This window comes from Lepisosteus oculatus, chromosome 14 (assembly GCF_040954835.1).
Source record: "Lepisosteus oculatus isolate fLepOcu1 chromosome 14, fLepOcu1.hap2, whole genome shotgun sequence".
Lineage (NCBI taxonomy): Eukaryota > Metazoa > Chordata > Actinopteri > Semionotiformes > Lepisosteidae > Lepisosteus > Lepisosteus oculatus.
Window position 1 is genome coordinate 14,703,572 of NC_090709.1, and position 13,239 is coordinate 14,716,810.

Sequence of the window (13,239 nt, forward strand, 5' to 3'; positions counted from 1 at the left end):
GCTCGCTTGTTGAGTTGGGTTTTTTTTCCGTGGTGCTCTTCCTCAGATGTAAAGTTATTTGGCGAGCAAGGACCTCTGAGAAGGAGCCTGAATCCATCAAGAACTCAGAAATTCTAATATCGCACTACTGTCTTGTGTACAGAGATCTGCTTCTTCCTTTTTGAGTGTTTTGGAGTTTAAGAGCACGCTTCCTACCTCGAATGTTAGTTTCAGGAGATGTGCTACCGGATAACAGATTATCTTGAAAAGTTTTGGGGATGCACTGGCCGGGATTAAAACCCGGCTCAATTATTTGGAAGTCACCTGTACTACCAACACACTTCTAAGAAGCACCCGCACATTTTAGCAATCCTCTCTCTCACCTACAAAGTTATGAAGACACAGACGACCAATGAAAACTAATTTGATTCACTCAAAGCTTCACTCCTCTGTTGTGATGTTGTTTTAATTAGTGTTAGCTGTGATGAGGTGTTGTTTCTGTCTCTTAAAGTTTAAGAGTCTGCTCCTTTCTTCCTGGTATAGAAAAAAACATGTTCCATCTTTGTTTACAAACACCACTGTAAATTATTTGTCCATCTCTAAAGCCTGTGTGTATTGACAAGGCAATTCAAAAGCACATATTAAATAAGAACACGATCCTTCTTGTTACCATTCCCGTGGTTGGAGCGTTGTTTCGCCCTTTAACGTTCTTCTACAATATTTACAAACAGGGCTTTATCACTGGAGTTGTGTGCATCAGTCCATGAACATCAACTGTACTGCTGTTTTTCTATGCGTAATTTAATCGCAAGCACTTAAAAGATGCAAAAAGATTTCAAAGAAAACATAATTGAAAGACAGTCGAGTAAGGAGGAAGAAAAACGCTCTCCCCCGTTGAAGAATCAACCACCGTCGCCCATGTGACTGAATATAAAAATAAATTATTCATTTCAATTATTCATGAAGGGTGGATTGTGGTCAGTGAACATATGCACATCTTTAAGTCAGTTCCACCATCTGTGCCATAGGGGATGTAGTTCAGTGGTAAAGTGCATGCTTTTCATATATGAAGTTCTGAGTTCAATCCCTGGCATCACCAGATGTCTTATATTATTGTGCTCACATCGCAATCTTCTGTTGAGTGAGAACTCTTTGCTCGTGTTCATAGAGAGCCAGGTTTACACAATTAAATTCAGTCACACACGAAGTGCTACAGTGTTGCTCTGCTGTTTTAAATGTACCTCCAAAGCATTTTGTTCTGTTAACTACCAAATGATTTGAACTAATTTTACATCATATTCAGGAAATCCAGAGAAGGTCATCAGACTTTTAGTGGCTGTTGAAGAAAACACCTGTTGAATCTCACCAGGGATTTCTTGAGAGATCATTCAGCAAGCGAGTTAACAGGGGTTAACGTAGAGAGTGGCGGAGGTGGGATGTCAGGGCTTGACGTCACTGCTTTATGCAAAGAATGGAGGGGTGGTCGTCAGGGCTATATGACTGTGCTTCACGCAGAGAGTGGTGGGGGTGTGATGTCAGGGCCATACGACAGTGCTTTACACAGAGAGTGGCGGAGGTGGGATGTCAGGGCCTGACAACACAGCTTAACGCAGAGAGTGGATGGGTGGGTGTCAGGGCCATACAACACTTCTTTACGTAGAGAGTGGAGGGATTGGTGTCAGGGCCATATGACACTGCTTTACACAGAGAGTGGCGGGGGTGGGATGTCAGGGCCTGACAACATAGCTTAACGCAGAGAGTGGAGGGGTGGGTGTCAGGGCCATATGACACTTCTTTACGTAGAGAATGGCGGGGGTGGGATGCTTTATTCAAAGAGTGGAGGGGTGGGTGTCAGGGCTATATGACAGTGCTTTCCGCAGAGAGTGGTGGGGGTGGGATGTCAGGGCCATATGACACTGCTTTACACAGAGAGTGGCGGGGTCTGGATGTCAGGGCCATATGACACTGCTTTACACAGAGAATGGAGGAGGTGGGATGTCAGGGCCTGACAACACAGCTTAACGCAGAGAGTGGAGGGGTGGGCGTCAGGGCCATACGACACTTCTTTATGCAGAGAGTGGTGGGGGTGGGATGTCAGGGCCTGACGATACTGCTTTTCGCAGAGAGCGGTGGAGGTGGGATGTCATGGTTATACGACAGTGCTTTCCATTGAGAGTGGTGGGGGTGGGATGTCATGGCCATAAGACACTGCTTTATGCAGAGAGTTGAGGGATTGATGTCAGGGCCATACGACAGTGCTCCACTCAGGCCTCTGCTTGAATTTGTACTCCTCCTCTCTCCCTACCTCTACCTCTATGATATTTGCACTTTCTGGAGAGGCGATTTTCTCCACTTCAGTAGCCCGATTGCGAATATTCTTTTGTCCATATCTTCGCAACGGAAGCACAGAACGCCTTCAAACCAAATGCATTTTAAAGACCACGACATGTGGATATTTCCACAGCCTATACATCAAAGTATCAGTGAGCTAATGATCTTTTTTTAAACCTCCGGTTTTTCATCGATGCGTAATTACGCACTAACTGGAACCCGGGGGACCGCTGTATACACAAGTTCACAACGCGACAAATACTGTTCAATACGGCTTCATGCGAAAAACTTGTATATGACCATAGGCAAAAGAATAGCGCAGTCTCCAATTACTCAGACTGTAAGCAGGGGAATAAAGCTTTGTCTGAATTCTGAAACCCTTCCTTTATGTCCTGTTTTCATTCAGGTAAGAGTCAACTATATTCACAATACTACTGACAGCAGGAATATTAAAATATTCTTTACTCAGCAGCTTATTAAAAACAGCTCCCATGATGTTCAAACCGATTTTTTACACAGAACACTGACACAGCTTTGCATTCTGAATCTCTTTTTCTCGTGCTTTTATTTAATGTGGCACAATGCACTGGGATAGGGGTATTCTGTTCACAAACCAATAGCATTTAAACCACAGCACCCACAATGCTGCAAGTAAGTGTTTTGCACACTAAGCAGAGAGCGATGTCTTCCTCGTTAGTATAGTGGCGAGTATCCCCACCTGTCACGCGGGAGACCGGGGTACATCAGGACGGCCACAACGCAAAGTACTGACCTCTATACGATCATGGCAAGTTACCGATACACACGTGGCAGGGCGGAAAAGGCTGTGCTCTCTTCTTGTGACATAATTCGGAAAAGTCCTGATGTTGCATTTCAACTGAGCCCCAGTATACATCTACCCTTCGACACTCTGAGTGACAACTCTCTTGCGTGTTTTCTCATATTTATGTAGTTTGCTTGCATGATGCCCGGAACAGCGGGGTTGTGTGCTCCCATATGGTCTAGCGGTTAGGATTCCTGGTTTTCTCCCAGGCGCCCCGGGTTGAAAACTCCATACTCCCGGTATGGGAATGTGTCAGTTTTGCCTCCTGCTTTCCAAAAGATCAGCACCGTGTACGAAGGAGCCGCATTAAAACCACTCGAACGTGCAAAACGCGCGAGAAGAGGAGGCGCTTGTTTCCAACAGAAGACTTCTCGCGTGTGAGACGAGCTGATCATCGCTGCAGGAGGTGGGAGGGTTACTCTGGTAGACAGGGCTGACCTTCGGCAATAGGATTTATACTCTCCAAGATGATATTTGCACTTTCTGGAGAGGCGATTTTCTCCACTTCAGTAGCCCGATTTCGTCGATTGCGTGGAGAGGGCTGTAGAATGTGGCGCCGCCTTTCCTGCTCCATCCATGACAGGCGTGCTGGTCTCTGGAGAGAGAGCACGGTCCATCAGCGCACTCCAATAAAGGCACTGGAAGCAGCTGAAACGCATTGGCGAAGCTCAGCACTGGGCCGCTGGGCACGTCTTACCACTGTTTCTGTAGTGTAGTGGTTATCATGTTTGCCTCGCATGCGAAAGGCCCTCGGTTCGAAACTGGGCGGAAACAGACCGGCTTCTTTTGTCGCATACAAATGGGTTGTACAACTTTTAACTAGCAAATGGAAGAGGGCTGAAGTAAGAGACAAGATGTAAATAGGGTTAACTTAAGTCAGTTCTGCCTGAAAATTAGACTTCTAAGCAACAGGGGTTTATGGCAGGAAAGGGGGTTAACTGATAAGGATTCCAGATGCGAGGGGGCATAATCTTAAACTGACCATTTGGCCAGGGTCTCTTAACTGGCCAAATACCACGACCCCCCCCTTACCATAACACCGAATGACGTCTGAAGCAGCAAGGAAGGACTATATAACCTAAAAGTTTGTACCGGCACATCGAACAAGACTTCGGCTTTGTTGTTTCTTGTGGGAAACAAGACTTCGGCTTTATTGTTCCTTGTGTCCGTCGTGGCAGTGAACAGGTCCTGGTTACAGGATCTCTAAAAAAGGAAATAAAGACTGAAATCAGATCCGACCCGCCATGCTGCCACGGTGACGGTGCACTGCCCAGTGAAAGTGGCAGCCTGTCCCTGGACTGTGGGAAACTGGAGCACCTGGAGGAAACCCCCACAGACCAGGGAGAGAACATGCAAACTCCACACAGACAGCACCCACACCCCAGGTCCAGCACTGTGAAGCATGCCCGACGATGCGGAAGGGCTTTTACAAATGAGTGTGTAACTCACACTGGTGCCCAGGATGGCCTGCTACCGGAACGCAACCTAATTTTCTTAATGCAGTTTGTTCGAAGCGGTTTGCAGGAGCTGGAGGTGAGGACTGAGCTGGGGTCCAGTGTGCAAGTGTGACTACTGATGTCGTGTGTGTGTGTGTGTGTGTGTGTGTGTGTGTGTGTGTGTGTGTCTGGATCATTGTGAGCGCCGTCAGGTTTGTGTATTTGTTTAAACAAGAGGATGTGTCTGTGCGGGTCTGACTCTGTGTGAGGGTGCAGCTCTAACTGTTCGCGCGCGGGCGTGTCTATCTCTCTACAATGCATGAGGGGCTAAATCTGCCTCTGAGAAACTGACTTTTCAGAAGAAAAATCTATGAAAAGGCACGGCCTGGCCCTCTTCTCTTGCTCCCGACGTATAACACACTGGGGGATGAAGCTGGTGTCTTCAGCTGTAACCCTAGCTATTTATGCAAACAGCTCTTTTATGAAAAGCAGCTCTAGGCCTAGACAAGAGGAACAGATAAAACAAATCTTAGATTTATGGCTTATTCAAAGCAGACTGAGCGCTGCTATACTGTATGTAGGAGCCAGAGATGAAGAATGAGCTATTTAAGGAAATCAGGAGTGTGAGAGAGGGAGTGTGTGTTTTTCCTCCCAATAGAGAAGGCTTGTGGTTCTTTCTGCTTTTCTGCACAGGCTGCCAACATAAGTACGTGTTGGGTTCTTGGTTTGAATGCTCGAGTTGTCAGGCTGGCGTTTTTTGTTCCTATTGGAGCCCATAATTGTGAACAAGGCGCTTGAGGACGTCTCTGTGCAGGTGTGCGTTTGTAATGACGTGTGTGCGCATCTCTGTAGCGGATGTTTCAGTAAAAAAACGCATTTAAAACATTCAACCTTTTCATGTTCCTAATATTCTTTCATTCTTCACAATAATAACTAAGGTTGCTGCTGGAAGAGGTGTTAGTGGGGCCACCAGGGGGAACTCTCACCCTGTGGCCCATGTGGGTCCTAATGCCCCAGTATAGTGACGGGGACACTGGAAAAACTGTAAACAGGTGCCGTCCTTCAGATGAGACGTAAAACCGAGGTCCTGACTCTCTGTGGTCATTAAAAATCCCGGGGTGTTTCTCGAAAAGAGTAGGGGTTTTACCCCAGTGTCCTGGCCAAATTTCCCATTGACCCTTACCAATCATGGCCTCCTAATAACCCCCATTTATGAATTGGCTTCATTACTCTGCTCTCCTCCCCACTCATAGCTGGTGTGTGGGGAGCGTTCTGGTGCACTATGGCTGCCGTCCCATCATCCAGGTGGATGCTGCACATTTGTGGTGGTGGAGGGGAGTCCCCATGTCCTGCAAAGCGCTTTGAGTGGAGTGTCCAGAAAAGCACTATATAAGTGTAAGCAATTATTATTCATTATAATGTAATAAGTCCATTATTTCTCACCCCTCCATTGCAAGGCATACACAACACAAACACCAGGAACAATTATCTCAGAAGTGAATTGCAAATGTATTGAGTTGTGATGCAACTGTAACTTGAACCTAACATGACTGTGGCGTGCATTTTTGAAATTGCATTTTCACAGCTGAAATACAAAATGAAGCTGATCGCAGTCCAAACTCAAGGTATTGTTGTAAAACTAAATATTCAACATGTTTCTACCTGTCCCTTTTCAGCTCACTCAGAAGTCCACAGCCTGCAGCCTGGTGCCTCTCTGTCTTCCCCCTCCACACTGCTGGTCCAGTGGAGGTGCTGTTTGATCCTGCACGATCTGTCCGGAATCGTATAGTCTTACTGAGCAGCGCAGGGCTCCCTGGCCCCAGGTACGAACAGTGAGTGTCAGTGCAGAACAGCTCTCTGACACTCCGCTCCCTCACTCCAGCTGATCAGGGCAACTACACAGTGAGGGACCTTAATGGAAGCAGTATCAGCACTGTGATCGTCACTGTGGGTGGTGAGCAGGTCTACAGTAGGATCACTAGAGGGCTCTATATTCTTGACAGAGTGTGTTCTTATATCATCCTCTGTCCTGATTGTCTTTCAGCTCACAGAGACAATGTCACCCTGCAGCCTGAAGCCTCTCTGTCTGTCCCTCTGTTCACTGGAGAGCCAGTGGAGGTGCTGTTTGATCCTGCAGGAGGTGGAAACTGGACCTCAGTGTGTTCTGTCCAGAACAGCACAGCCAGCTGTGTCCCCCAGTACAGTTTTTTTTATTTTTGATAATTAGCCATATGTTGATTACAATATTGTACATAATGTATAATTTGAACTCGATATTTTTCAGGAGTGAATGATTGTATATTTTCAGAATAAATTTCGAAACCAAATTATTGTCCCTCGATCTCTGTCTCTCTCTCGTCCTGCTGTCTGTCTGTCCCTGCCTCTCTGTCTCTCTCTCTTTCAGCCCCGTCTGTCAGTCTGTCTGTCCTTCTCTCTCCTTCCTCTCTCTCTCTCCTTCCGCTCTCTCTCTCGGTTTGTTTGTCCCTCAATCTCAATCTTTCTCTTTGCCTGCTGTCTTTCTGTGCCTTCATCTTTGTGTCTCTCTCTCCTTCCTTTCTGTCTGTCTCTCTGTCTGTCCTGCGTTGTCCCAGCTGGGCCTGTCTCCCCGGCTCTCTGCCTTCAGCTCTGTTCGCCGATGTCCCACCAGCCCGTCTCTCTCTCAGCCTGTCTCTTGACTTGCAGGAGGAAGAGGAGGTGGAGACAGCTCCTCCGGCAGGAGAGAGGAAGAAGGTCAGTGCTGGTCCCACCCTGCCTCCTGTCCTGTCTGTGGTGGAGTTTCGCCATCTTGTCTGTCTTGTCAGCCCTGTCTGTCACTGTCTCTCTCCTCCTCCTCTCTGTGCTGTGGTGTCCAGTCAGTGTGTCTCTCTCCTCCTCCTCTCTGTCCTGTGGTGTCTAGGCAGTGTGTCTCTCTCCTCCTCCTCTTCTCTGTCCTATGGTGTACAGTGGGTCAGTATTAGTGGGCTACACCCAGGCTCACTCACTGCGAGTGTGATCTCAGCAGAGTCTCTGTACTCTTGGGACACTTGACTCACCTGTCTCTCTCTTTCTCTCCCTGTGCTGTCCCTCTCCTGCCCCCTCTCTCCCTACTCGGACTCCAGCTGGAGGAGGTCCAATCACCACCTCCTGTGAGACAGAAGAAAAAGAAAGTGGGTAATGCTCTGATTCTCTCTTTACTTCTGTCCAGTGTCCAGTCAGTGTGTGTGTATGAACCCCTCTCTCTCTCAGTGCAGTGTTCATGTACTGGAGTGTCCAGTCAGTGTGTGTGTATGAACCCCTCTCTCTCTCAGTGCAGTGTTCATGTCCTGGAGTGTCCAGTCCGACTCTTAACGTGACTCTCCTGTCTCTGCTTCAGAAGTGCTGGTGCGTCTTTTTAAAGTCCCTGAGCTGCATGTCGGTGGAGACAGATGATAAGGACGAGCCGATGGAGGCGGCGGAGACCGTGTGTCAGGAGAGGAAGAGCGAGGGAGAGGAGGAGCAGGCTGCCGGGAAGGACAAGAAGAAGAAGAGGAGGTGCAGGTGAGCAGACAGGGGGACGCCGCCCGGTCGTGTCTGTGATTCAAGAAGGAGTCTCCTCTTGCTGTTTGATGTCATGGTGATGTCCGTGTCTGTGTCCCTCACACCTGCAATAACAATATTCTTTCCAGGTTCCTTTCCTGGTTCTGTGCCAGCTAAGATCGGAGTCGCCTTCCCCACCAAGGACTGGACTGGACTGGACTGGACTGGAGCTGAGGGACACCAGACTGGACTGGACTGGAGCCAAGGGACCCCAGACTGTGCTGGACCGAAGCTGAGGGACCCCAGACTGCACTGGACCGGAGCTGAGAGACACCAGACTGGACTGGACTGGAGCTGAGGGACCCCAGACTGTGCTGGACCGAAGCTGAGGGACCCCAGTCTGTGCTGGACCGAAGCTGAGGGACTCCAGACTGTGCTGGACCAAAGCTGAGGGGCCCCAGACTGGACTGGACTGGAGCTGAGGGGCCCCAGGCTGTGCTGGACCGAAGCTGAGGGACCCCAGACTGGACTGGACCAAAGCTAAGGGACCCCAGACTGTGCTGGACTGAAGCTGAGGGACCCCAGTCTGGACCGAAGCTGAGAGACCCCAGTCTGTGCTGGACCGAAGCTGAGGGACCCCAGTCTGGACTGCACTGGAGCTGAGGGACCCCAGTCTGGACCGAAGCTGAGGGACCCCAGTCTGTGCTGGGCCGAAGCTGAGGGACACCAGTCTGGACTGAAGCTGAGGGACCCCAGACTGTGCTGGGCCGAAGCTGAGGGACCCCAGTCTGTGCTGGACCGAAGCTGAGGGACCCCAGACTGGGCTGCACTGGAGCTGAGGGACACCAGACTGGACTGGACTGCACTGGAGCTGAGGGGCCCCATACTGGACTGGACCAGAGCTGAGGGGCCCCAGACTGGACTGGACCGGAGCTGAGGGACCCCAGATCCCAGTCTGGACTGAAGCTGAGGGACCCCAGTCTGGACTGAAGCTGAGGGACCCCAGACCCCAGTCTGGACTGAAGCTGAGGGACCCCAGACTGGACTGTGGAAAACTTTCACATTATCTCCACCTGAGTCCTCAGATCGTCTGCATGACCTTGTATTATTAAGTATTATTTTAAGGTCCTGTGATGATCGTTAGATGGGGGGGGGGGGGTGTGTCCCTTGACATTAATCTGTATTGTAATTTTTGTTCTTTTGTTAAGCATCATTAAAATGTTTTTTAAAAAAAGCTTTTGGTTTTTTCCCTCCCCCCCCGAAACGAACAAACAGAGTCTGTCTTTCTCTTTCATCCCGGAGAGTTTGTGGTTGATGGATTGAGGCCGAGAGCCCTCGTTGTCGGCGTGCCACCAGTTAGCGGGGCTAAAGCAGGGGGGGCATCGTGTCCAATACTCCTTGAAACGAGACAGATTTCAAGCCACCTCCGTCTGAAGAGAAGGAAGTTGACCACGAACTCCAGGGTGTCCTAGGAAGCTCTTTAGCCATCGTTTGCCCAGCAGCCATCTCACCCTGCAGCTCCCAGCTAGCAGCCCCCTCCCCACTGGAGCCCAGCAGGTAGAAGCCTGGTCAGTACCTGGAGGGGAGACTCCTGGGAAAAACTGAGGTTGCTGCTGGGAGAGGTGTGAGTGGGGCCAGCAGGGGGCGCTTTCACCCTGCGGTCTGTGTGGGTCCTGATGCCCCAGTATAGTGACGGGGGACACTGGACTGTAAACAGGCGCCGTCCTTCGGATAAGACGTCAAACCGAGGTCCTGACTCTCTGTGCTCATTAACAATCCCGGGGTGTTTCTGGAGAGGAGTAGGGGTGTTACCCCAGTGTCCTGGCCTGATTCCCCCCCTGGTCTTGACCCATCATGGCCTCCTTATCACCCCCCCTCTCTGAACTGGCTCCATCCCTCTGCTCTCCTCCCCACTGAGAGCTGCTGTGTGCTGAGCCGACTGGAGCATCATCCACGTGGGGGCTGCACACTGGGGGGGCTGGAGGGGATCCCCCTGACCTGGGAAGAGCTCTGAGTGGAGAGTCCAGACGGATTAATTATTATTATTATTATTCGTGCTGCACTGGGCTTCAGTCCTGGTAGTGAGAGGGGGATCTGTGATCAGTACAGATACTTATGACTGTATAATAATACACGATAGAAATGGAAAACAGGGTAGCGCTGTAGTCTCTTCGAAACGTTTTGAACTGCCAGAAGAAGTTTTCACAACCCGGACTCGTGAAGGTACAGGTCTTCTCCCTTCGTCCGGAGTAAGGTGAGAGGTTATCCCCTCGGGGCGCAGTATCCCCGATGCACCCCCCCACCACCACCCAAAATGACACACACTTCTGTGACGATTGGGAGACCCCGGTTCGATCAGCCCCTGCGGTGTAGGAAACGACCCGCTGGAGAGAACACGCAGACTCCACACAGAAGGGTCACCTCGGCATTTATTCCAACAGCAAAACACCAGAGAGAAACGGGTCTCCGAAAGATGAGCGCACACCGGGAAAAACACTACGGGGTCATTACAAATGGGAATAGGAGTTCTTTTTTTCTTTTCCGGACGTCAGTTGTATCGTGTCCTGGTGATTTCTCCTGTTTCGAACGGAGTTCAATGTCATGTTTCTACTTTATTAGAGAGAGGCACTGAACTTTGGGGAATGTGACATCCACCCAGTATTACTAGTAGGTTGATAAATATAAATGTTCTTTTTCCCCCCGTATGATACCTCGCGAAATATAACGATGGCCAACTCCTTAAGTCGAAATTTAAACCCTTCTCACGCTACAAGACAGTCCGTCAACATCGCCGCGGCCCGAAGCGCGACCTTCGGTATGACGTTGGCGGAAGGGGGTAGGGTAAGTACGTCACAGCCGGGGGAAGCCCCTATCACGTGAGAGGGGTGCTGCGGGCGACGAGCCCCCGGGGGCGAAGAGAAGTTGATTTGCGTGGGGTGTGGAAACACTACACGACCGGGCAAGCGAGCCGTTTTTTTTTTTGTTTTGTTTTTTCAGAACATCAGAACAACCGCAGAGATGACCATCGATCCACTCCGGACGTTTCCTTTTTTGTCCTTTTTGGCCTCCAAAATAAAAAAAAAAAACTGGGATCCATCGTGGCGTTGCCAAATTAAAATGTCAACCACTTTTCGGGCTTTCGTGCTGTCCATGATGAAACCGTCATGGTTGTGTAAGGATACGTTACGTCACAGACCGGCGGCGCTCGGACGTGAGGAGTGTCGTTACGTTTTTGAAACGGGCACGTCAGACAAGATCTCTGACAAGATCTCTGAAAAACCCAAACCTGTAAGATTCAATTTCAATTCAGTTTTTTTTATATAGCGCCTTTCACAACAAGAATGCCCCAAGGCCCCGAACAAAGGAGTTGTTCCACACCCCCGCCACCCTCTGTGTACAGTAGAGCCCCCTGTACTGACTGGAGGAGCTCACCCAGCTGTGTCTGGAGAGAAGCCGGGGTATCGGCTTCAACCACAGGGCTGGGCGGCTTGTTCCCCACCCCCATCCCCTTCTGTGTACAGAAGAGCCTCCTGTCCTGACTCCAGTAGGAAATGTCACCTGGAGGCAACACACCGGCTTCTTTTAACAGATCACCTCGGGAATCGGGAACAACGGAGCTGTGTGCGGCCGTCTGTACGGAGGGGTTCAGCGCGGGGGGGCTCCGGGCTCGGGTCTGGACCCGGGGGGGGGCTGTCTGTGTGGAGTCTGCATGTTCTCCCTGTGTTCTTCGGGTCCAAAGACAGGCTTTTGGGCTAATTGGCTTCTGGGAAAACTGGCCCTGGTGTGTGTGTGTCCTATGATGGAGTGCTGTCCTGTCCAGGGTGTGTGAGTGAATGTGTGTTTGTCATGTGATGGACTGGTTCCTGTCCAGGGTGTGTGAGTGTGTGTGTCTGAGTGTCCTGTGAGGGACTGGTGTCCTATCCAGGTTGTGTGTGTGTGTCCTGTGAGGGACTGGTGTCCTGTTCAGGGTGTGTGAGTGTGTGTGTGTATCCTGTGAGTGACTGGTGTCCTGTCCAGGGTGTGTGAGTGTGTGTGTCCTGTGATGGACTGGTGTCCTATCTAGGGTGTGTGTATGTCCTGTGATGGACTGGTGTCCTGTCCAGGGTGTGTGAGTGAGTGTGTGTGTGTCCTGTGATGGACTGGTGTCCTGTCCAGGGTGTGTGAGTGTGTGTGTCTGTGTGTCCTGTGATGGACAGATGGTACCAAGCCTGGACACCCATGAGACACTGGCTTCCTCAGAAGACTCTCACGGAGGGCACACTGTCCCTAACCCGGGTCCAGAAGAAACTACAGTGATCTATAATTCCTGCGCCTCGGAAGGGTTTATGACGTCTATGTCCGGCGCCCGCGCCCGTGGACTGGCGGTTTGGCGTCGCGCTCCGCAGCTCGAGCTTCGGTAAGAGGCAGGGCGGGAGGGAGCCGATGTGGCCTCGGCGCCATCTTTGCTGGTGAGTCAATTGTGACCGTTGCGGTACAATAAACCATCAATAAACCTTTTCCCACCCCGTCCAGTATTTCTGTCGCGGCCCACGTCCCTTACAATCGACAAACTATAAAAAAAACAGTAGCCCTTCGCAACATTACACGCCATTTTTTTTATTTTAAACGTCCGCTAGATACGCAGGTGGCTCGATACCTGTCTTATCCTCGCCGGCGTCTTTATACCGGCAAGTGAATTTTATTTGGGGTCCCTCAGAATTGTGACAGAAATGTCAGTGAACCACAATAAAAAACGAAACTTTTTTTTTAAAGGCGGTGAATGGATTTTTTGAGTAACCGTGTAGCGACTAACGTAAGGAAAAAAAGTTGTCTTTCCCTACGAAGACGTTTTGGTACAGGACTTTCTTTAAATATCAGTTGTGCATAGCGTTTTACAAAAAGTTGATGATGATCTTGGAGATAATTGCAAAGGAAAATTGAGATAACTACCAAAACATTACGTGTGAAACGACAGGACAGAACTTTGAACCCACAAAGAAACAAAGGTATGAAATATTGCCTCGTCATGGGGGGTTGATAATTGTAGTAAGTGTTCCTAATTTTCGTAAAGAAATGTATATTATGGGAGTCACACGTGAGATTTAGTGTATATACGTTTCATATTGTGCATATATACGGGGTTAAAAAGTGGAATGAGTATGATTATAAACTCGTGTGTCCTATAATCAGATAATT

At 49.7% G+C, this 13,239-nt stretch overlaps 1 non-coding gene across 1 annotated transcript; it reads left to right on the forward strand.

The window, feature by feature from the left end:
• The first annotated feature begins 3,834 nt into the window (after positions 1-3,834).
• Positions 3,835-3,907, forward strand: trnaa-cgc (transfer RNA alanine (anticodon CGC)). The gene has a single exon. It is a non-coding gene; the product is annotated as a tRNA-Ala (tRNA).
• The last annotated feature ends 9,332 nt before the right edge of the window (positions 3,908-13,239 follow it).